Source organism: Ammospiza nelsoni, chromosome 10 (assembly GCF_027579445.1).
Source record: "Ammospiza nelsoni isolate bAmmNel1 chromosome 10, bAmmNel1.pri, whole genome shotgun sequence".
NCBI lineage: Eukaryota > Metazoa > Chordata > Aves > Passeriformes > Passerellidae > Ammospiza > Ammospiza nelsoni.
Window position 1 is genome coordinate 26,844,407 of NC_080642.1, and position 25,223 is coordinate 26,869,629.

Sequence of the window (25,223 nt, forward strand, 5' to 3'; positions counted from 1 at the left end):
ATGGCCGTGTCATCCCCAAGGGTATGGCATGGCCAGGGTGTCCCCAGTGTCACCACCCACCCTCATCTGCTGTCCCTAAAGTGGCCATTCCCATCCCACCAGGGGTCATCTGCCTGATGAGCATCTACGGGACCCACCACAACCCTGACTTCTGGCCCAAGCCTGAGGTAGGGCCACCCTATGAGGTGTCCCTGTCACCATGGTGGTGACAGCTGTGTCCCCTCGGTGTGACTGTGTTGGTGTCACCCCAGGTGTTCAGTCCTTTGAGGTTCAGTCTGGAGAACAGCAAGGAACGGTCCCCATCATCCTTGAACCCCTTCTCTGCTTCTCTGGCCCCAGGCATGTGCTGGAGTGGGGACAGGAGTGTCCCCAAGTGCCACCCCTGTCCCTGGCTGGGTTCACAGTGGGATGACAGTGGGGAGGAGCAGGGAATAAATGGTAGCATGAAAGGGACAGTATCATGGTGGTGGTGGGGATGTGTTGTCCTTGGCCATGGGACACCCCATGGCATGGACACGTCAACCCATGGACTTGTCTCTAGGTCACTTGTGTCGCCATCCATGGCCATGTCCCCCATGTCCTCCTCCATGGCCATAGAGCCCCATGTCACCATCTCTATCTGTGACACCCCCCATGCCCAATATCGCCATCCACAGCCATGTCCTTGTCTCCATCCCCACCATATCCCCACCCAGGTCCTTGTCCCCATCCCCACCACATTCCCACGCAGGTCCTTGTCCCCATCCCCACCATGTCCCCACCCATGTCCCACAATGTCACCATCCGTGTGTTAGTTAAATGACTTTATATTTACCCCAATGTTGGGTGAAGGATAATGAAAAATGAAAGAAAATAAAGGCCAAAATAAAAGCATTTATGTGTCCCTGCTGCTGAGTATCCATGTGCTTGGGTGAGTAGGAACGACCTTTTTTAAGAGGAGTTTCTACTCCATTGTCTCCAAAATCCTGGTTTTTTGCCCCAGTCCATCACCATTTGGCTGTGGAAGATGCCGGTGGGCCAGAGAGAATTAGAATCATGGAATGATTCAGGTTGGAAAAGACCTCCAACACCATTTGGAGTTCCTGGATGCCACCCGAAGAATGATAGGATGCAAAAGGTGAGACTTTTTTGGTGTCAAAAGTAAAAAACTATGCTGTCCCCTGTGAAATTCTGATGTCTGTTTGCATCCCAATGGATTTTTCTCTGGCCGTGTTCAAGTGCCCAAGGAGAGCCAGGAAGATGTGGAGACCACCAGCCAGGTGTCTTCCCAACACGGATCACCAGGACCATGGATGACCAAGTCTCTGCACAGTGAGGGTCACTGTGGACCATCCAGTGGGGGTCCCCAACGGGGGATGGAGTTGAAGCAGCGCTCAAAGCTCTTCCTGTCACTGTAGGACACAAAACAACACGAGCGCACACACTGCTGCTCTCAAGGGAAAGAAAAGGGAAGTTTATTTTCTGACTCCAACATTTATAGTTTTCTAAAAGTGACCATGGATTGGAGGGTGAAAGTGCCACCTCTCCAATGACACTGGACAAACTAACAGTCCATCAAATTTTTCTTCTTCTATGAAAGAACGCAAAACAAGAAGTTATTTACAGAAAGTGTTTGAGAAAGTTTGCTACAAGAATGTAGACATCAGAAGACTAAAAAAATCTTAAAAAATCAAGGCAACACTCTTCCTGCACACAGGGCAGCTGTAGGGCATCCCTTACTGTTGCCTCCCTTGGTGTTGAGTCACGGTAGAGCTCTGGGAGAAGCTCTTCTCACACTTGGAACACGTTCAGGGCCTCTCGCCAGTGTGGATCTGCTGGTGGGTGACGAGGGTAGAGTTTTTCTTAAAGCTCTTCCTGCAGTCAGGGCAGCAGAAGGGCCTCTATTCTGTGTGAATCTGCTGATGCTTGAGGAGACGGTATCAGCTCTGAAACCTCTCCCCACACTCAGAACACTCATAGGGTGTCTCCCCAGTGAGGATCCTCTGGTGGGCAATCAGGCTGGAGTTCTGCCTGAAGCTTTTCCCACCTTCCTCACCCTTGTAGGGCCTCTCCCCAGTGTGGATCCTCTGGTGCAGAATCAGCCTAGTGCTCTGACTGAAGCTTTTCCCACATTCCCCGCACTTGTAGGGCCTCTCCCCAGTGTGGATCCTCTGGTGGGCATTCAGATGGCAGCTCTGCCTAAAGCTTTTCCCACATTCCCTGCACTTGTAGGGCCTCTCCCCAGTGTGGATCCTCTGGTGCAGAATCAGGCTGGAGTTCTCAATGAAGCTCTTCCCACACTCTGAGCACGTGTAGGGGCATTCCCCAGTGTGCATTGTCTAGTGGATGCTCAGGCGGGATCTGTCACGGAAGCCCTTTCCACATTCCCCACATACAAAGAGTCGTATCCCAGTGTGGATGATCTGGTGGAGTTTCAGGCTGGAGCTCCTCCTGAAGCCCTTTCCACATTCTCCACATTTATAAGGCCGTTCATTGGTGTGGATCCTCTGGTGGACAATGAGGTGGGAGCTGAACTTGAAGCTCTTCCCACATTGCCCACACTCATAGGCCCGTTCCCCAGTGTGGGTCCTCTGGTGGATGAGCAGGTGGTTGCTCCTGCCAAAACTCTTCCCACATTCCAAGCACTGGTGGGGCTTCTTGCCATTGTCAATCTGCTCATGGACCACCACTTCAGAGATCTGGCCAGATCTGGCTGCCTTCCTGGCACAGGCTGAGTCTTTCCTCCTCGGAGCACCCTGGGCTGGGTTTGCAGCCCCTCCTCCTGAGGGATCTCCATGGCTTTTCCTCCCTGTTGGATTCCTGTGCCCTAGAGCTGCTCAAAATGGCCTCTGCCACGAGGTTCTGCCATGGGGATTTGTCTGCCCTGCTCTCCATCCTCAGCTCCTTCCCTGGGGGAGGAAGGACAAGGAGAGGATGGGATTTGCCTGTGTGCCAGAGGGAAGGGGAAGGAGATCCCCCCAGTGCATCCCTGGCTGGACAGCATCAGCAGTGGGGCTGTGCTGCAGCCGGGGCCGTGCTGGGCTGGGAGATGGAGCAGGAGAGAGGGAGAAAGGGGCACTGACTTCCTCCTCACCTGCCTCAGTGCCCTGGGGCATCTTCCTCTTCTTCACAGCCTTCTCCATCCAGATGAGGTTTGGGAATGGGAAATCCTGGTTTGGGGAAAAAACAAGATGTGAGTGCATTGCCTTTGATGGTCCCACTGGCCAAGTCCATCTATAGAAGTCACCGGGTGTCTGGTGGCCAGAAATACCTCCAAAAATCAAGAAGTCCAAAAACCTCTCCCAGGAGTTCCCTGTTTCCAGTGTCCTCACTTTGGGGTTATGGGGGTCCCTCTTCTCAGAGCTGCTGGGGGGCCTGTGGGTCCTGGGCATCCCCCCATCTCCCAGGTCCTGCTCAGACATGATGAGGGGGTTTTGGGGGGTCCCAGGGCTCACCCTCCCCTGATTCTGTGGAAATTGTTTTTGTGATTCATGCCAATTGGCAATGGAATCAGCAAATGCTTCTATCTGCTGTGTCCAAAATAGACACAAAGAAAGCTTTTGAAACTTTCTGACCAAACAGCCAAAAAAAGCATCAAAATCAAAGAAGTACAGTAGAGCAAAAGAGATGAGGTAGCAAGATGACTGATGCTTAGAATAAATTAGAGGAAGTTGGGGTAAAGCTAAGAGATATTGCAACAAAGCAATTAAAAGCTTCTGTATAATAAAAAGCTTGATGCACTTGACAAAATCATGTAGCAGACACCAGTGCAAGGCCTCCCTCCAGACAACTACAAGGATACCAATCAATGACCACCTAGAAATATTATGAAATTACTGCTCCCAGCTTATTGATATTTGCTCATTTGGACTAACCAAGCACATTAGAAACTGCTTTGTAGGCTTAAAAACAGTATATATACTTTACTGAACTGTGTGTGTTGTGAATGGAGCAGTGACTCCCCGGCCACCCAGCGCTGCTTGCTTGCTTTAAAATAAAAGGTATAGAAGTAAAATTTGGATTGACCATTGAAATTTTATATCAGGTGTTCCAGGGTCCCCTTTCCCCAGCATACCTCCACTCCAGGCACTCAACGCTTCCCCTGCTCCCCTTTGCATTCCTGAGAGATCCAAAAATATACTCTCATCAAATGAATTAAAAATACCTCTCTCAGCGACCAAAATATATTTGGGACTCAACTCCTGAGAAAAATGCCAATCACTTGTTTTTAAAATTTTAAAAGTTTAATAGTAATAAAATAGTTCTACAAATAGTAACACAATTAGAGTAATAATAATTTGGACAATTTGAATTAGGACAATACGAGACAACAAATATAAAGAGTTATGGACGTCTGGGTACCTTTTTCTGGGCAGCACAAGCCCGAAAAAGGACACCCGTTAGCAAAGGATTAACCCTTAAAAACAACAACCCATTGCATATTCATACACCTCATACATGATGCATAAATTCCATTCAAACACAGGATTCTGTCTGGCCATCATCAACCTCTTCCCTGTAATCCTAACAGCCCCTTTGAGGTGGGAAGAAGTTCATTTCTTCTGATAAGACAGCAATAAATTCTTTTCTCTGAAAGATTCAGGTGTCCTGTGGCTGCTATCTGATGCGAGTGCCTCATTCCTTTCTTTAAAAAAACCCCACTAACATAGTTCTTCTAACTGCAAAAGTTACCTTTTAATTACAAGACTACATTTATTATTAAACTGTTAATACAGCACTACTGATCAATACATCAAAATACATATGGTAAATGTGAAAATGCCTGTATTTTATGATTGGCTTTTTGCAAATATTAAAATGAATATTATATGTGTTGTGTTAGAAAGTAATGCTGTATTAATTCTCTTAAGTACCGTGTTAAATATAGTTTTAGGTAATAAAAATTGTTAACATAGAAATGATACTATGTAGGATACTTTTTTAAAGAAAGGACTTGCAGCAAGATAGCAGCCACAGGACACCTAAACCTTTAAGAGAAAAAGAATTTATTGCTCTCTTATCAGAAGAAACGAATTTCTTCCCACCTCGAAGGCACTGTTAGGATTCAGAGAAAGAAGCTGACACTGACCAGAACCACAGAATCCTGTGTTTGAATGTTTGAATGGAATTTATGCATCATCTATGAGGTGTATGAATATGCAATGAGTTATTGTTTTTAAGGGTTAATCTTCGTTAGCGGGGATCCTTTTTCGGGCTCGTGCTGCCCAGAAAAAGGTACCCAGACATCCGTAACTCTTTATATTTGTTGTCTCGTATTGTCCTAGTTCAAATTGTCCAAATTATTATTACTCTAATTGTATTACTATTTGTAGAACTATTTTATTACTATTAAACTTTTAAAATTTTAAAAACAAGTGATTGCCGTTTTTCACACACCATAAGCACACGTACCTTTGCTTAAAACAATGCTTGCTTATTTCGAATACAATACCTGCTTGTAAGCCTTAAAACACAACGCACAGAGCTCCATTCTTAAGCTTCAACTTTCCTAATATCTTGCTAAATAAACTTTCTGCAGCTTAGAGAGCTATTCAGACAAGCATTAATACACAGGCCATTGTTCTATTTGCCCTTGCTTTTTCTACAGTTTAAATAATTTTTCTGCTGACCTATCTCATGGCTGTGCTCTACTCACAGTTCTGCTGTCTCCGAGGCCTGCCTTTTGCAGCTTTCCCAAACCCCTCTGATTTTATGGATTCCCACAGTAAATATCTGCATAGAGCCCTACAATATGCACTTTTCCCAACTCCGGAATCGGCAAGGTCCAAACCCCAGCAGAATCCTCCTCTTCCCCCCCAAAACCCCTCCGGAGCTGCCGCTTCCCCTCGGCGCTCACCTGCGGGACGCGGGGCAATGCGATGCTGCCGGGCCCAGCCGAGCTGCGGGCTCGCCGTGGAACCCCGCAATGCTCCTTCCCGGCTGCTGCTCCTCCTCGGGCTGCTCCCTCCGTGCTGCTCCTGTTCCTGCTCCTCCGCTTCTCCTCTCCCTCCCCTTCCTCCCGCTCCAATCCCGGATCCCCCTTTCACAGCCCCTCTGCCCCACGGCCGCAGCAGCGCCAGCTCTGGGGTGTTGGGGAAGACGAAAGAGGAAAGCCTTACAAATATGATTGTCTGGCAAAAGATTTTGAGAATATGGAAACTATAAGCGAGATTGAAATGAAAGCAAGCTTTGAGATCCCTCAGTTACTGAACAACGGGAAAATAACGGTGAGGCCACTGAAAGTAATCCCCTTTTGATGGAACAATTCCCTCTGCTTGCAGGCAGGTCCCAGGGTCAGAGCTGCCCCTACAAGAAGGGGTCCACAGAGGAGTTTTTAGGGTTTAAAATGTAGCCCTGTATGGTAATGCAGTGATTCTTACAGGCAGTATGGAAATGCTGTAGGATTTCTATATTGTACTAGATTGGTTAGTGAGAATCAGAATATTCAACATAGAAGAAGATTTATTGTATTGTAACGGGAACTTCGCTGTCTTAGCTCTTACCTCTCTTACTCTTGCTCTTACCTCTTGTCTCTTAGCTCTTGCCTTTGATGCTCTTACCCCTTTTACTCTCATATGCTTTTACTCTCTTACCCTCTCATCCTCTCTCCCCCTCTCTTCTCTTAGGCCTGCTCCGAGCTGTGGCTGCAGCTCCAAGCAGGGCCCTGCACCCAGGCCCTGTGCAATGAACCCCAAATCCCAGCAGGGCCCTGCACCCAGGCCCTGTGCAATAAACCCCAAATCCCAGCAGGGCCCTGCACCCAGGCCCTGTGCAATAAACCCCAAATCCCAGCAGCGCCCTGCACCCAGGCCCTCTGCAATAAACCCCAAATCCCAGCAGGGCCCTGCACCCAGGCCCTTTGCAATAAACCCCAAGTTCCACGACCTGGCTGCAGAGATTTCTCATCTCCATGCGTCCTGACCGTGCTACCCCCATCAATCCTACACTGGCACAGGGGGAGAAACCCCCAGAGTCCCCAGTGATGGGCAGGGGGCTCGGGGATTAAGATGTACCTGTAGTTTTCTTGTTATGTCTAGGCTCTGAAGCAGGGTTTGTCATTGTTGTGAAACCAAGATTTGTCAGGACCCAGGACATCCCTCTGGCTGTCCTGAGCAGCCCAGACCCCTGCCAGGGGGCTCAGAGACGCTGGCACAGAGCCCAGAATGCCCCTCTGGTTTTGATTATGACCCATGGAGCAAGTTACCAACCTTCTATGAAGATCAGCAAGCCACAACAGTTTAGGTAGCATATTAGTGAAGCTATTACGGGGTGAAAAAGTAGATTTTGGGGTTTCTGGTATGGGGGTTCAGGGGGCAAGATGGAGGGAACTGTGTGTGTCCATGTCCTGGTTTAGGACAAATTAGGGGAAATCTCCAAAAGGGAGCCCCCCAAAACAAAACAAACCTCCAACCACCCCTCCCCCAACACAAGAAAAGAAAAGAAAAGAAAAGAAAAGAAAAGAAAAGAAAAGAAAAGAAAAGAAAAGAAAAGAAAAGAAAAGAAAAGAAAAGAAAAGAAAAGAAAAGAAAAGAAAAGAAAAGAAAAAAACAGACTGTGTGTTGAGAGGGCGCGGCGCTTCTTTGCAAGCTTCGGGTGTCCTGGAGCCCTCAGGTCAGGTCCGGAGCCGGTCCAGTATCTTCAGGGGAGGGTAAGAAAGAGGGAACAAAAGAAAAGGGAAAAAAACAGCGCAAAAAGCAGAAAGCAAGCAAGCAAAGCGGCTAGCCAAGCCAAGCAGCAAAAACCAAAAGCAAAAAGGCCTGGTCAAACACTCCCCCCTCTCTTCCCCGCCCCACCGCAGCAAGACGGCGGGGGGGGGGGGGGGGGGAAGAGAGAAAAGGCACAGCTGCCAGACACAACACACAGTATTGGGATAAAGGCTGTCAACCCACGACACTCCACCCCTTATCCCATATCGTGAACATACAATAAAAAACTTTCATTTCACTTACTCACACCTTTGACACTTACACATTTCTCTCATCTTACTTGCTCAGACCTTTGACACTTACAGTTTCCTTCTGTCTCACATTCAACAAACAATGACATTCATATATGAGTCTCATCCCACAATCAGGTCTCCCTGAGGTACACACCGTGTTGTTCCATCTTTCTGCATTATCCACCATGTATAACCTGGTCCTTGAGCAAAGACAATCCCACAGATGGGTTTGTCTGTACTCGAGGCAGGGTTGATCCATACAGTCTTTCCCAACAAACCTCTGACATGGGCCACTGGGGCTTTATCCCCATCTACTATATTAAGGAGCTCACACTGAGCAGGACCCGCTCGGTTGGTGGAACCTCGAGTGTTAACTAACCAGGTAGCCTTTGCCAAATGCTGCTCCCAGTTTTTTAAAGACCCCCCACCCAATGCTTTTAAGGTGGTTTTTAACAATCCATTATACCTTTCCACTTTCCCTGCAGCTGGTGCATGATAGGGGATATGGTATATCCACTCGATGCCATGTTCCCTAGCCCAAGTATTAATAGGATTGTTTTTAAAATGAGTTCCATTATCTGACTCAATTCTCTCGGGAGTACCGTGCCTCCAAAGGACCTGCTTTTCAAGGCCCATGGTAGTGTTACGGGCTGTGGCATGAGACACAGGGTAGGTTTCCAACCATCCCGTAGTGGCTTCTACCATGGTTAGTACATAGCGCTTGCCCTGGCGGGTTTGAGGCAGTGTGATGTAATCAATCTGCCAGGCCTCCCCGTATTTGTACTTAGACCACCGCCCCCCATACCAGAGGGGCTTCACCCGCTTGGCCTGCTTGATGGCAGCGCACGTCTCACAGTCACGAATAACCTGAGAGATACTGTCCATGGTTAGATCCACCCCTCGGTCTCGTGCCCACTTATAGGTGGCATCTCTACCCTGGTGGCCTGAGGCATCATGGGCCCATTGTGCTAAGAATAACTCTCCCTTATGCTCCCAGTCGAGATCTATCTTCAACTCCCCTATCTTTGCAGCCTGATGTACTTGCTGGTTGTTTTGCTGCTCTTCATTAGCTCTACTTCTGGGGACATGGGCATCTACATGGCGAATCTTCACAGGTAACTTCTCTACCCGAGTAGCGATATCTTTCCACTCTTCCGCAGCCCAAATTGGTTTTCCTCTTCGCTGCCAGTTCGCCTCTTTCCATCTCTTCAGCCATCCCCATAGAGCATTGGCTGCCATCCAGGAATCGGTATACAAATAGAGCCTTGGCCACCTCTCTCTCTCTGCAATACCTAGGGCCAGTTGAATAGCTTTGATTTCAGCAAATTGACTGGATTCACCCTCTCCTTCAGTAGCCTCTGCAACCCGTCGAGTGGGACTCCACACAGCTGCTTTCCACCTCCGTTTCATCCCTATGACACGACAAGAACCATCGGTGAATAGAGCATAACGTGTTTCTTCTACTGGTAACTGATTGTATGGCGGAGCTTCCTCAACCCAGGTCACTGGCTCTTGTTCCTCATCTGCGACACTAAAGCTTTCACCTTCAGGCCAATTTGTAATTATCTCCAGGATCCCAGGGCGATTTAACATCCCAATTCGAGCGCGCTGCGTAATGAGGGCAATCCACTTACTCCAAGTAGCATTGGTGGCATGGTGGGTAGTGGGAACCTTTCCTTTGAACATCCATCCCAACACCGGTAGTCGGGGTGCCAAAAAGAGTTGTGCCTCTGTACCAATCACCTCCGAGGCAGCTTGGACTCCTTCATAGGCGACCAAGATTTCCTTTTCTGTTGGAGTATAGTTATCTTCAGACCCCCTGTAGCTCCGACTCCAAAATCCCAATGGTCGGCCTCGGGTCTCGCCAGGTACCTTCTGCCAAAGGCTCCAGGACAGACCATGGCTCCCGGCTGCAGAGTAGAGCACGTTCTTCACATCTGGTCACGTCCTGACTGGACCAAGGGCTACAGCATGAGCGATCTCCTGCTTGATCTGGACGAAAGCTTGCTGCTGCTCAGGGCCCCAGTGGAAGTCGTTCTTCTTGCGGGTAACCAGATAAAGGGGTCTCACAATCTGACTATACTCAGGGATGTGCATCCTCCAGAAACCTATAGCGCCTAAGAAAGCTTGTGTTTCCTTTTTATCAGTTGGTGGGGACATGGCAGTGATTTTATTAATAATATCCACAGGAATCTGACGCCGTCCATCTTGCCACTTCACCCCCAAGAACTGAATTTCTCGGGCAGGTCCCTTGACTTTGCTCTTCTTAATGGGAAATCTGGCTTCCAAGAGAATATGAATTATCTTCTCTCCTTTCTTGAACACTTCTATTGCCGTGCTCCCCCAAACAATGATATCATCAATATATTGTAAATGTTCTGGAGCCTCACCCTCTTCTAGTGCAGCCTGGACCAGTCCATGACAGATGGTAGGACTGTGTTTCCAACCCTGGGGCAGTCAGTTCCAGGTATACTGCACTCCCCTCCATGTAAAAGCAAACTGAGGCCTGCATTCTGCTGCCAGAGGGATGGAGAAAAACGCGTTAGCAATATTGATGGTCACGTACCACTTTGCTGCCTTAGACTCCAGCTCGTACTGCAGTTCCAGTATGTCCGGTACAGCCGCACTCAGTGGTGGAGTCACTTCATTCAAGGCACGATAGTCCACAGTCAGTCTCCATTCTCCGTCAGATTTTCGCACGGGCCAGATAGGGCTGTTAAAGGGTGAGTGGGTTTTACTGACCACCCCTTGGCTCTCGGATCATTTTGTGGATGGGGATCACGGCATCTCGATTCGTCCGGTACTGCCTGCGGTGCACTGTTGAGGTGGCAATTGGCACTCGCTGCTCCTCTACCTTGAAGAGTCCTACTGCAGATGGGTTCTCTGATAGTCCAGACAAGGTGTTCAATTGTTTAATACCCTCTATCTCCACTGCAGCTATTCCAAAAGCCCACCTGAATCCCTTGGGATCTTTGTAATAGCCATTCTGGAGGAAGTCTATGCCCAAAATACACGGAGCCTCTGGACCAGTCACAATCGGGTGTTCCTGCCATTCCTTCCCAGTCAAGCTCACCTCAGCTTCCAACAAAGTCAACTGTTGTGATCCTCCCGTCACTCCAGCAATGGAAACAGGTTCTGTCCCCACGTGTTCCGATGGCATTAAAGTACACTGTGATCCAGTGTCAACCAATGCTTCATAGTCTTGTGGCTCTGATGTGCCAGGCCATCTGATCCACACCTTCCAAAAAACCCGGTTCTCCCGTGCCTCTTCCTGGCTGGAGGCAGGGCCCCTCTAAGCCAGATTGTCCTTCTTTCCTTGGGCATATGCCTTAGAAGTTCCTTCAAGGGGATCAGACATGTCATCGTCATCATTATACTTAACATCTCGGCTACGAGCGACCGGAGCTGCTATCCTTTTGGTGATACTTTCTCTTTTCTTCAAATCACGCACCCGTTGTGCCAAAGCAGCGGTGGGTTTTCCATCCCATCTCCTCATGTCTTCTCCAGACTCACGCAGAAAAGCCCATAACTCAGTCCGTGGGGTGTACCTTCTCTCCCCATCAAAGGAGCGCCAGCGTTGGACACCAGGACCTCTAATTTGTACAGCTGAGATTTGAATAAGGTCCTCCTTAATCTCTTCCCTGAGTTTCTTATGATTCTCCTCAATTTTATCCTCTAGTTTCTGCAGTCGGGTTTCCACTGCTGCAATTCTGGCATGAGTTGGGCCATGCACAGCATCTGCATACGCTCGAAGCTTCTTTGCCATATCGAGCACAGTCTCATATGTATCATCCCGCTTCATTATTGCTAGGGCAGAAGCGTATTCAGGTGGCCCAAGTCGCACAAGTTTCCTCCCCATTACAGGTGTGCATGGTACCAGGTCCGGATTTCTAGTTGTTGTATCATCTGAGAAAATGAGCTCTGCCACCGCCATCTCTCTCAGGCGTTGGATCCCCTGTTCTATGGTCTTCCACCATGTCTGCTGCATATAGAGATCATCCGTACACAGGTATCGTTCTGCTACGCTTCTTAGGACCCGTTCCCAGAGGCTGTGAGGGTTAGCCCCCCTCATCATACCTTGATCGATGACAGGATCATGTGACAGGGATCCCAAATGCCTCGCTTCAGTACCATCCAAAATCGTAACCTCCCCTGCAGCATCCCAAAGGCGGACTAACCAACTAATTATAGATTCGTCAGGTTGTCGTCTGTAATCCTTTCTTAGGCCTCTGAGGTCCTTCAGAGAAAAGGAGTCAATATTAGCTCCAGATTCTGTGCCCCTTGATGTGGCCTCTGATTTTGGTGAGGGTCCTTCTCCTGCATCATCATCCTCATCATCCTCCACCTTTTGATCGGTCTTGCCTTTACACTTTCCACCTCTTGTATTAGCTGCAACAGCCATGGTTTGGGACCTACTGTCTGATTCAGCTGCTAGCCTGGAGCCTGGGATGTTAGCTGCAGCCTGGGTCACTGGGGTAGTAACTAACTTATCTCCCTGTTCCCTTTCTGCTATCTGCTGCTCCACAGTATCTAGCAGAGTACGGTAAACAAATGCCAAGGCCCAGCTCACTGCAGTAATCCTTTCTTCCTTAGTATTACCATGGCACTTCTCCTTCAAATACTTTGCCACCTCGACTGGATTCTGAATTTGATCAGATGGAAAGTCCCAGTCTATAGGATCAGAAAATTCCTTTAAAGTCTGGCCCATGTCCTCCCATTTCCCACTCCAGTCAAGATTTTTCCTGCTTTGTTTTACTCCTAAGTCAGGAGTGTCTCTAACCCCTCTAGAAATCTCAGTCTTCATTTTATACACACTCCAGACAGTATAGAAAAGGCTTAATAAATTAAATGCCAGAAAGATGGTTTCTTTCAAACTCAGGGGAAATTCAGTATTTTCTAATAGAGATGTCAACAATTTGGAGGACAAGAAGGAAGACAAAGGCTGAAAAGCCCCTTCCCCTTCTTCTCCCCAAACAAACTGAGTAAACAACCATAATAACAGTCCATACATTCCTGAAATAAAGTCCAGCATTTTTATCCGACACATCATCACACATAAGACCAGCACAATGACTATTCTGGTTAGTGCCCCCCGCTTACAAAAGCTACTTATTAGGGCCAACATCAGAGCTATTTTTGGGTAAGGAAATAACCCCAGGGACCACAAAAGTATTAAAACTTCAAAAACCCCTAGGGACCAGAACGACCGGCAAGCTTCCACTCCAAATGACATAATGAATCACCGATATGCCCACAAAATAGCCAAAACCAAAATATTATTGTTATAGGTTTTTTTTCCACTGTTTTTTGGCCTCCGTTTCCCGGCCAACGCACCAAAAAGTATATTGTCCTGGTTTAGGACAAATTAGGGGAAATCTCCAAAAGGGAGCCCCCCAAAACAAAACAAACCTCCAACCACCCCTCCCCCAACACCGGGTTCGGGAAAGAATTTCTCGGAGGAGCAAAGTGGAAAACAAAACCTATTTATTTACAAGTAACAAAAGAACACTCCCCAACACAAGAAAAGAAAAGAAAACAAAAAAACAGACTGTGTGTTGAGAGGGCGCGGCGCTTCTCTGCAAGCTTCGGGTGTCCTGGAGCTCTCAGGTCAGGTCTGGAGCCGGTCCAGTATCTTCAGGGGAGGGTAAGAAAGAGGGAGCAAGAGAAAAGGAAAAAAAACAGCACAAAAAGCAGAAAGCAAGCAAGCAAAGCGGCTCGCCAAGCCAAGCAGCAAAAGCCAAAAGCAAAATGGCCTGGTCAAACCCTCCCTCCTCTCTTCCCCGCCCCGCCGCAGCAAGACGGCCGGGGGGGGGGAAGAGAGAAAAGGCACAGCTGCCAGACACAACACACGATATTGGGATAAAGGCTGTCAACCCACGACACTTGATGGTAAGATTTTAATAGCTGTGGCTGGTTTTGTTCTGGTTGGGGTTTTGTGGCCTCTTCTGTTTCCCTGTTTGGTAGTTGTTGGGGTTTAGTATGGTTAGAATGAGGCCGATGGGGAGGGCGCAGTCTGGGGAGGGGAGAAGGGGCTCTTGCTTGGTTTGGTTTGATTTGGTTTGGTTTAGTTTGATTTGGTTTGGTTTGGTTTGGTTTGGTTTGGTTTGGTTTGGTTTGGTTTGGTTCAGATGCAGGCCAGGGCCAGGGCCCACTGCTTCTTTGTTGACTGGACAAGAAAGAGGAGGTTCCTGAGTTTTTTTAACATATGTGTTTCACAGTGGTGTGTTCAGTATCTTAGTGGTTTAACAGGTTGTCAGTTACACAAAAACTTTTGTACTACTTTTAAAAATTCTTCCCACGTCAGACTATGACAGATATTCAATCAACAATGAACACTTCTCAAGGCATTGACTTGTCCCATTCAACTTCATAAACTCTAAGCCTGTTCAATTTAATGTTAATCAAAATTTGCAGGAGCACAAAAACAGAAGAAGAAGAAGACACAGAAAGAGAGAAAAACATAAGATTTAGAGAAGCACACACACAGCTACCAACTCCTGGATTCCAGCACTGCTCAGACGGAAATTCCAAGAGGAGGTAGGGTCAAGATGTGTGCTTGCCTTGTGGTCAGCCTTTAATACCCCTTGGTTTCCCTGGGCCCTTCCCCCAGGTGGGCCTTGGGCTCATTTGGTCCCTCAGGAGCTGGGCTGGGGGCTGCAGGGGTGGCTGTGGAGCATTGCCTGTGCTGTGCCAGGGACTGGCAGACACTGCTGGGCTGCATAGAGGCTCTAAGGGGATTGGGGTTCCAGAGCAGGGCAGGGCTGGGGTTCCAGAGCAGGGCAAGTCTGGACCTGCCCCTTCCTCCCCCACACATGAAATGTTTTCAGCCAAAAATCTCCTCCAGTCTTTCACAATGGACAATGTTGGAGGTGGAAATCCTAATTCTGTCCATGGGCACCTGGGCAAGGACAGTTCTATTCCATAGCACAGAGCCCCAGTGTTTGGAAGGCAGGCAAGAGCCTCACTGGGTAAAGGCCAGCCAGACTTGTCAGTAAGAGCAGATTTTTTCTGGGACCATTCTTTGAACACAGGGAATTTTAGAGGTGGAAGCCCAGTCTTGGCCATGAGTGCTTGGAGAAGCAGGACAGTTCTTTCCCATAGCAAGGAAAGCACAGAGCCTTCCTCAGTGTTTCGAGGACCGATGAGAGGTGATCCTTGTGAAAAAAATTGTCAGCCAGACTTGTCCTGGCAATATTCCTATGGGAACAATCTCTGGAAATAAGAAAATTTGGAGGTGAAACCTTAATTCTGGCCATGGGTGTCTGGAGGAGGAGGAGAGTTCTTTTCCATGGCAAGAAAAGCATGGAATCACAGTGTTTCAGCAGCAGATGAGAAGAGACCCTCAACATGCCAAGGTCAGCTGGACCAGTCAGGCGGCCCCTGGGAGTCCAAACCAGCCAGACCTGTCCTGTGGTCCCTTGGTTTTGTGGGGCCCTATAGTACCACAATGCTGCTTTGGATTCATGAGGCCCCACAGTGCCACAATGGTGACTTGTTTGCATAGGGTCCCACAGTGTCACAATGGTCCCCTAGGTTCTAGAAGGCCACGAAGTGTCACAATGGTCCCAACAATTCCATGAGGCCTTGCAGTGTCACAATGGTCTCCGTGGTTCTCCAGGCCCCACAATGTCACATCACTCCTCTATTCCATGAGCACTGCAATGTCACAATGGACCTTTGGACCCTGGGGGTTTGCAGTGTCACAATCGTCTCCTTTGGCTCCACAGTGTCACAATGGACCAATGATGACTGGAGGCCTCTTTGTGCCACCCTGGAGCTTTGGTTCCATGCAGCCCTGCAGTGTCACAAAGGACCTCTTGGTGTCACAAGGCCCCACAGTATCACAATGGTCCTCTTGGTTCTGTGGGGACCCCCAGGGTCACATTGGTCTCACTAGTTCCATGAGGCCTCAAAGTGTTATGATGCTTTGCTTATTCCCTGGGGCCTCGTAGTGTCACAATGGTCTCCATGATACCATGAGAGCCCTCAGTGTGACAATGGCCCCTAGGTTCCATGAGGCTGTGGAAGTGTCTTAATGGTGTCTTCATCATTTCATGATTGCAATGTCACAATGGACCTTTGGCCCATGAGGTCTTGCAGTGCCACAATGGCCCCCTGGTTCCGCGACACCCCAAAGTGTCATAATGTCCTCCAAAGTTCTATAAGGCCTCTCAGTGTCACAATAATCTCTACATTCCATGGAGCCACACAGCATCAGTACAGTCCCCTTGGTTCCATGAGGCCCAGAAATGTCAAAGTGCCCTCCATGATTCCATGAGGCCCCACAGTGTCACAATGGTCCCTTGGTCTCACAGGGCCCCACAGTGTCCAGCAATGATCCCTTGGTCTCACAAGGCCCCACAGTGTCACACTGGTCCCTTGGTCTCACAAAGCCCCACAGTGTCACAATGGTCCCTTGGTTCCAAGGGCCCTGTGCTGCTGCATTCCCCCTTCCATTCTCAGGCCGCCCTGCCAGCTGAGAAATGCTCCTTGGGCTTCGGCCTGGGCCAACAGCCCCTGGGCTCAGCTCCTCTGCAGCTCATCACAAACACTGTCTGCTCCAGGCACTGCTGCTGCCCCACCAGCTCCTGGTTTCTGGAGGAGCAGCCCTGGGAACTGTTTTTGTTCCCTCAGTGGCACAACATCCCTGTTCTCACACTGCCAAAGTAAGCTGTTGATGCCAAGTGCGGCCAGGATGAGCCATTGCTGGGACTGAAGCCCCTCTCGTGGGGCCCTGCAAACAGCGCTCCAAAAGGAGCCCTTGGAGCTCTCCTGGGCCAGCGACTCCCTCTGAGTGGGGCCTCTCCCAGCCTGGAACTCTCCCGTTTGCTGCACTCGGGGATCCCTGAACAATGACAGAGCCTGGGCCGATCCCCCCACTCCTCCAGGCTCAGCCCTTTGCCCTTTGCTGGGGAGATGCCAAAGGATCCACAGGGAGCATTTCCTGCCCTCAGGGGAATTGCTCACAGGTGCCTTGCACTGACTCTTTGTGTCTGTGTGCACACAGGAGTGCCTGTGCTGGGGAAATGTGGCAGAAATGCTGCTCTCTGAGGGGCTTGAGTGCCTTGGATAGCTGAGTCAATCAGGCCTGTAAGTGAGGTTAAATCACAAGGTCTTAGCTATGTTAAATGCTCCTAAAGGCTGTTCTTTGTCTAAGTTGTTAAGTTTAAGTTATTAGCTAAGTTAAACATTTTTAAGTGTTATTCCTCTATTAAATTGCTAAGTCATAGGTGATAAGTTAGGTTAAATAGTGTTAAGTGCTGTTCTTTTCCTAAATTGTGAAGTTGAAGGTATCAGTTAAGGTTAAGTGAAGTCCTGTTAAGTTTGACCTCTGTTAAACTTTCAGGCCATATTCCCTTTACCCCTGCCGTCACTGTCCTTGTGTTTCACACACACAGGGACAGTTCTTGCCTAATTTCTGGTTTGATTACTTGTATTTGGTTTGGTTTTGTTGTTGCTTTGTTTCCTTGGTGTTCCTGAAGTGTCCAGTCAGGAGCAGAGTGACTCTAGCCAAGGAACTTTGTGCTGCTATCCCTTAATATTAAATTTTTGCTGTTTTTTTCTGATCCCTTGCTGGGGATTTTTTCAGCGCTCTCAAGCTCTCATTGGTACCAGGGTGAAGGAGCCCTGGCCCAGGCTCTGGCCCTGGGGGACATGGGGACACTGCTGGGGGTCCCTTTCCCCTGTGCCACCCCCAGGGCCCCATCCCCCCGTCCCCCGTGTCAGGCTCTGGGGTCGATGTCGTGGAACATCCTCTGGGGGAGGCTGCGGGGACGGGGACAGGGGGACCCGGGGGGACAGGGGACCCTGCTGTGCATGAGCAGAGTTGGACTGCTCTGGGGGAACTGTGAGGGGGGCCAGGGCAGAGTGACCTCCCCAGTGACCTCACACAGCCCCTGTGATGTCACAAAGTCTCATGTGATGTCACAGACTACTCTGGAACATCACACAGCACCCTTGTGATGTCACAGAGCCAACTCTGGGATGTCATCCTGGAATGTTATGCAGCAGCACTGTGATGTCACAGAAGACTCTGTGATATCAGAGAGTCACCATGTGATGTCAGAATCTGTCCTGTAATTTCACAGCCTGCTCTATGATTTTACAGCCAGCCAGCGATGTCACAACCCATTCTCTGATGTCACAGAGCCACGTTCTATGATGGTAGGATCTGCTCTATGGCCTCACACCCTACTCTATGATGTCATAGACAGCTGTGTGATGTCACTACCACCTCAATGATGTCATAAAACCCTCTCTGTGATGTCATACTGACACTCTCTAATGGCACAGCACACACTTTCACCTCACAGCCTGCTCTATGATGACATACAGCCATGCCATGATGTCACAGTCTGCTCTGTTATGTCACACAGTCCCCTCTATTATTGTGTAACTGTTCAATGACCTCACACAACAAACTCTGTGATGTCATAGCCCAATCTGTGACTTCACACAATCCACTCTGTTCTAGCCTTGGCCTCCTGGGGATCACCTCTCATCTGCTTTCAAAACACTGGGGGCCTGTGCTTTTCTTCTCATGGAAAAAACCATCTCTCAAGTCCAGGCATCCATGGACAAAATTGAGAATCAGCCTCTGAAATTCCTTATATCCAAGGATAGCTCCCAGACAAAAGCTGCCAGGACTATCCAGGTTCCCTTGGCTTCCTGAGGATCCAGCTCTCATCTGGCTTTGAAACTCTGGGGCTCTGTACTTTCATTCCCGTGGAACTGTCCTTCTTGTCCAGATGCCCACAGACAAAAGTGGATTTGGCCTTCCAAATTCTGTCTGTCAAAGTATTCCTGACAACAGCTCTGGCTGGTCTTGGCCTCCTTGGGGCCGCCTCTAATCAGCCTTTGAAACACCGGGGCTCTGCCCTTTTCTTCCCATGGAGAACTGTCATTCCAGTCCAGGAACCCGTGGCTGAAATAGAATTCCACCCCAAAAACTCCCCGTATATTGAAGGTTGCTTTCAGACAAAAGCTGCAAGGAGAGACAGATCTGGCTGGCCTTGGCCTCTGATGACTGCTTCTCATCTGCCTTCAAACCCTGGTGCTCTGAGGTTTCCTTCCTATGGAAAAAAACTGTCCCTCTTGTCCAGGTGCTCCTGGCCTCAGGCACTTGACCACTGTATAGAGACACAGGAGCTCTGTGCTCAGTGGGGTGGAGACTGAAGACAGCAGAGGAGAGCCCTGGGAGAGATTGAAGGGTGGTTTCAGAGATGTTGGATCTTTTTGACATAGTAGAGGACAGCCAGAGAAAGAAAGAAATAATTCCAAGGGCAGCTGGGAAGACCCAGACTGGACAGCAGGAGAAAAGAATTTCCCTGCCAGGGCAGGGCTGTGGTGCAGCACGTCCCCCAGCAGGAGCCTGGAGCAGCCCAAGGCTTTGTGTGGGCAGGCACGGGCAGGCAGGAGGCAGAGCTGTCAGCAAAGGAAGGGCCCAGCCAGGTGGGGCAGCTGGGGGATGCCGACGGCCTGCAGGGACAGAGACACAGGTTTTCTCAGCATCAGAAACACCTTTCCCCTGCTTGCCCCAAATTGTCATCACTGCCACCAGTTCTCTGCTCTAGCTGGAACCTGGGGACACTTTGTCAGTCTTGTGCCTCACAGGGATCTACTCAAAGTACAAGAATCTTCAGTGTTTCAATCTTACATTGGGTTCTTGAGAAAATTTGTGAGCCCTCTCTGAGGGACTGTGTCTGATGCAAAGAGCACCAAAGTCCCAGAGGCTCATTAAAGTCTCTGTGCTGTGTCTGTGCTGCTGAGCTGGGCCGGGCTCCTGGCCCAGAGGCAGCTCCTGGCAAGGGCAGCGCTGCAGAGAGACAGCTCTGGCCAGGAGCAGCTCCTGTGCACAGCCCAGCAGAGCTGGGGCACTGCCAGGGCCCCTCAGGGACACCAGCAGGGCACAGACAGAGCTCACAGGGGCTCAGCACTGGCAGGGGCTGTGGCATGTCCCCGAGGGGGCTGTGTCACAGCAGCACCTCTGTGGCTGTGTCATAGAGGCACAGAGCAACTGTGATGTCAGCAAGGGGTTGTGTGACAGCACAGAGTGGGATGTGTGAGGTCACAGATTGGGCTATGACATCACAGAGTTTGTTGTGTGAGTTCATCGGTTGCTACAGCAACATGCAGGGGATTGTGGGACATCACAGAGCAGGCTATGACATCATGGCATGGCTGTATGGCATCATAGAGCAGGCTGTGATGTCAAAGAGCATCACAGAGCTGGCTGTGATGTCATGGAGCAGGGTGCGACACCATAGTGCAGACTCATAGAGGGTGTCTCTGTGACATCAGAGAGTGGGTTGTGACATCACTGGGTGACTGATTAACATCACAGAACTGGTGATGACATCATAAAACAGACTATGATGTCACAGTGTGACTTTTTGATATCACAGAGTCTACTGTGACATCATAGAGTGTCATGGACATATTGTATGAAAAATCCTTTGCCAGGATTTTTCTCCTGAGAAGCTGAGAGTCCTCAGAAACAAAAGGTAAACAATAATTATCTGCTGCTGTGGAATGCAACAGGTACATCTCTGATTGGTCTCATGTGGTTGTTTCTACTTAATGGCCAATCACAGGACTGTCTCGGACTCTCTGGTCAGTCACAAGATTTTATAGTCATTCCATTCTTTTCTACTCCTTGCTAGCCTTCTGATTAAATACTTTCTTCTATTCTTTAGGTATAGTTTTAATTTATAATTTCTTTTAATATAATATATATAATAAAATAGTAAATCAGCCTTTTGAAACATGGAGTCAAGATTCTCGTCTCTTCCCTCATTCTGGGACCCCTGTGAACACTACCACAACAGAGCAGCTGGATGACATCACAGCGTGACATCTCAGAGTTGGGTCTGTGACATCACAGGGGCCGTGTGACATCACAGGATGCTGTGTGACATCACAGGGGCTGTGTGAGGTCACTGGGGAGGTCACTCTGCCCCGGCCCCCCTCACAGTTCCCCCCAGAGCAGTCCAACTCTGCTCGTGCACAGCAGGGTCCCCTGTCCCCCCGGGTCCCCTCGCCCCCGGCCCCGCAGCCTCCCCCAGAGGATGTTCCACGAGATCGACCCCAGAGCCTGACACGGGGACGGGGGGACGGGGCCCTGGGGGTGGCACAGGGGAAAGGGAACCCCAGCAGTGTCCCCATGTCCCCCAGGGCCAGAGCCTGGGCCAGGGCTCCTTCACCCTGGTACCAATGAGAGCTTGAGAGCACTGAAAAAATCCCCAGCAAGGGAACAGCAAAAACCAGATTTAATATTAAGGGATAGCAGCACAAAGTTCCTTGGCAAGAGTCACTCTGCTCCTGACTGGACACTTCAGGAACGCCAAGGAAACAAAGCAACAACAAAACCAAACCAAATCCAGGCAATCAAACCAGAAATTAGGCAAGAACTGTCCCTGTGTGTGTGAAACACAAGGACAGTGAGGGCAAGGATAAAAGGAATATGGCCCAAAAGCTTATCAGAGGTCACACTTAACAGGACTTAACTGATACCTTCAACTTCACAATCTAGGAAAAGAACAGCACTTAACATTATTTGACCTAACTTAAAACCTATGTCTTAACAATTTAATAGAGGAATAACACTTAAAAATGTTTAACTTAGCTAATAACTTTAACTTAACAACTTAGCAAAAGTACTCTTAGCAGCCTTTAACTTAACTTAGACCTTTTGACTTAACCTTACAGGCCTGACTGACTCAGCTATCTCAGGCACTCCAACCCCTCAGAGAGCAGCATTTCTGCCACATTTCCCCAGCAAAGGCACTCCTGGTCCACACAGACACAAAGAGTCAGTGCAAGGCACCAGTGAGAAATTCCCCTGAGGGCAGGAAATGCTCCCTGTGGATCCTTTGCCATCTCCCCAGGGGGCAAAGGGCTGAGCCTGGAGGAATGGTGGGATCGGCCCAGGCTCTGTCGTTTTTCAGGATCCCCGAGTGCAGCAAACAGGAGAGTTCCCGGCTGGGAGAGGCCCCACTCAGAGGGAGTCACTGGCCCAGGAGTGTCACTATAGGACACGAAAGAACACAAGCTCACACCATTGTTCTCAAGGTTAAGAAAAAAGGAGAAGTTTATTTTCTGACTCCAACATTTATAGTTTTCCAAAAGTGACAGCGTATTGGAGGGTGACAGTGACACCTCTCCAATGACACTGGTCAAACAAACAGTCCATCGACTTTCTCCTCCTCCATAAAAGAATGCAAAACAATGAGTTATTTACAGAAAGTTGTGTCAGAAAGTTCACTACAAAAATGTCAACATCAGAAGGCTTAGAAAATCTTAAAAAAACCCAGGGTGACATCTCACCCTTTTCCATTTAAAAAAGAAAAAAAGAAAAGAAAATGAACAATATGAAAAAGAAAACGTGAACAATGTTTAGCGTCCATTTGTTGAGGAATCATCAGAGCGATCACTCTCATCATCTGCATCCGAGTCATCACTCAATGATTCAAGCGCTTGATGCCTTTCAGGTTGGTCACAGTTTCCATCTTGGTCATCAGCTGGATTTTGTCTCTGCGGTCGCAGGTCAGGGCGAACACATTTCAAAGGTACCTGTTGCTTTCTCAGTTGTTTAGGTGGCCTGGAAAGGCCCAGGGTGGCTTTGGACAGCCCGGCGCTTCAAAGGACGAGGAGAGATTTCTGATCTTGTCTCGGTCTCGGTGTTTATTAATTGTTTATCTAAAAGATTTTCTTTCAGCTCGACAGAGGTCTGCACAGCAAGCCAGCCATGGGCACACTGCGAGCCCCCGGGGCGGTCACTTATCTTTATACTTGAAGTTACGTATACAATATTTATAATTTTTCTTCAATATCTTCTACCTTTATTAACCGGTGCACTTTTAGTAATAACCAATCTCAAAGTGCCACCATCACTACAGAAGATGGAGGCCAAGAAGAAGAAGAAGAAGAACAGGACACGCCTCAATTCCTCCATCTTACTTCTTTAGACCCCCCTGTACAGAAATCTTAAACCCTGTGTTTTACACTCTAACTAACTTATCCCTTCACAATTCACTCAGTGAAACCTTCCCAGTCCTCATACAGGTGTCGTTTCCTGTGTTGGATCAAAGTCCAGCCACCAGACACTTCTGGCAACATTCCAGGACTCCCGAGCCCCCCAAGGGTGTTCTCGGCCACTCTGCACCTCCCTCCTGAGGTGCTGAGATCCCACAGTACCCAGCATACCCCAGTGTATGTGGATACACAAGCATACCTGTTCCCCGAAGGGATAAGCTCATAGGGGCCTTCCCACTGTTTGGTGACTAAATTCTGCACCAGAACCTTTGTTCAAGGCTGATGTGCCTCGTCCATAGCCTGCAATGAGAGATGGTGATTCAAAATGACAGGATTATTTGAGTTCTGTGGCACAGTGAGATGACTGATTGTGCACAAAGCTTTTGCCAACCGACTGTGGGGGGTTTCACCTTGCATTCCCCATTTTTGTTTTTGAAGAACCTGCTTCAGAATACCATGAGGGCATTCTACAATACCTTGACCAGTCAGAGAATGAGGGATACCAAACTTGTGTGAGACACCCCACAACTGCAGGAACTGCCGCACCTTTTGCAATGCGTAAGCAGGACCATTGTCGGTTTTCACAGCAGAAGGTATGCCCAGAACAGCAAAGGCCCGCCTCCAGTGGGAGAGGACATCACGGGCCTTCTCCACAGTGTGAGCCAAAGCCACATCGCAGAGGAGAACGTGTCCACCAGGACATGCACATACTTGAGCCGGCCAAACTCGGCAATCTGGGTGACATTGGTCTGCCAAAGCTCCAAGGCCCTAAGGCCTCCAGGGTTTACCTCTGCCGGCAAAGGCAGTCATTACATGACTCAACAATGTCATGAGCCTCAGTTGGCATCAGTTGAAACTACTTCTGATAGGTATGTGCATTCTGGTGGAAAAACCCATGGGATGCCTTGGTCAGCGCATGTGTATCAGGCTGAGGCGCTACCCACGCTGGGTTAGACAACTTGTCAGCCCTTGCATTACCTTCCACTATAAAGCCTGGCAAATTGGTGTGACTCCTCACATGCAGAACATAAAATGGATGAACCCGGGCCTAAATGGCACAGCACAAGGTCTTCAGTAAATGAAACAAGGCAGGATTACTGACCTCCTTGAAAACCAAATGACCCAACCACTGTGCGATGTCAGCCACATAGGCAGTATCTGTGACCAAGTTGAAAGGTTCCAGGGAAAATTTCTCAAATGCCATGACAGCAGGACTCAGTTCAACAAATTGGGCTGATCCATCCTCATGACCTTCCAGAACCTGCCACTCTGATCCGTCCCTCCAGTTAACAATGGCCTTTCCTGTTCTCCCTGAACCGTCAGTGAAGACGGTGGGTCCTTGCACGTGTTCCTGGCTATTTTTGGGCCACAAAGAGATTTGTCTGAATTTCACCATATGCAGTAGCCTATGACTGGGCAGATGATCAATGATCTGCCCTGAAAAGTTTTCCAGAGCACTCTGCAGGGACACACTGTTTGCAAAGCTCCAGTCAAAATCCTCCCGTTGCACCGGGAGTATGATCTTTGCAAGATCTGCACTCACCAATTGCAAACGCTGTTGCCGGCATTTGATTATCAAGTGAGCATCAGCTCAAACAATGCAGTTGCCATCTTCTGAGGCTGATGGGGCAGGAAAACCCCTTCCAAAATGTGCAAGGAATCAGACCATTTGTCACTCCATTGACCAATGATACCTGTGGGATGCGGATCTGGAGTGGTGCTGAACACAGTGACATCAACGGAGGGATCAATGCAATAAACTCGGCAAGCCGAAACAGCTTGCTGAACCACCTGCAACGCCTTACGCGCCTCAGGGGTCAGTGTGCAAGGTGACTTTAGATCAGAGTCTCCTTCCAACAAATCATACAGAGGAGACAGCTGTGGGTCGGTTAGTCCCAAGTATGGATGTTACCAAGTGATGACACCTATAAATTTCTGAGCATCATTCACTGTCTTCACAGAATGCACAAATTGCACCTCCTGGTGACAGATCATCCATTCCAGAATTTTGACCCCCAAGTTCTTCCAAGGTGGTTGTTGTTGAACAATTTTTGGAGCCACCTGCAGTCCATGAGCATGCAAAGCATCGAGCAACCGAGGCTGAATCCTCAGCAGCTCATCCTGGGTGGACGCAGCCACCAAAATGTCGTCCATATAATGATACAGACGCGCATCAGGAAACTGCTTGCAAACTCCAGACAAGGCATGGGCCACAGGCCACTGGCATGGCAGGAGAACCACAGACCAATGGCAGGAGAATTGTGCATGCCCT

At 49.0% G+C, this 25,223-nt stretch overlaps 1 pseudogene; it reads right to left on the reverse strand.

Moving 5' to 3' along the window:
• Positions 1 to 1,787: 1,787 nt before the first annotated feature.
• The window catches only part of LOC132077834 (uncharacterized), a 672,057-nt pseudogene continuing 648,621 nt past the window's right edge, over positions 1,788 to 25,223 (reverse strand).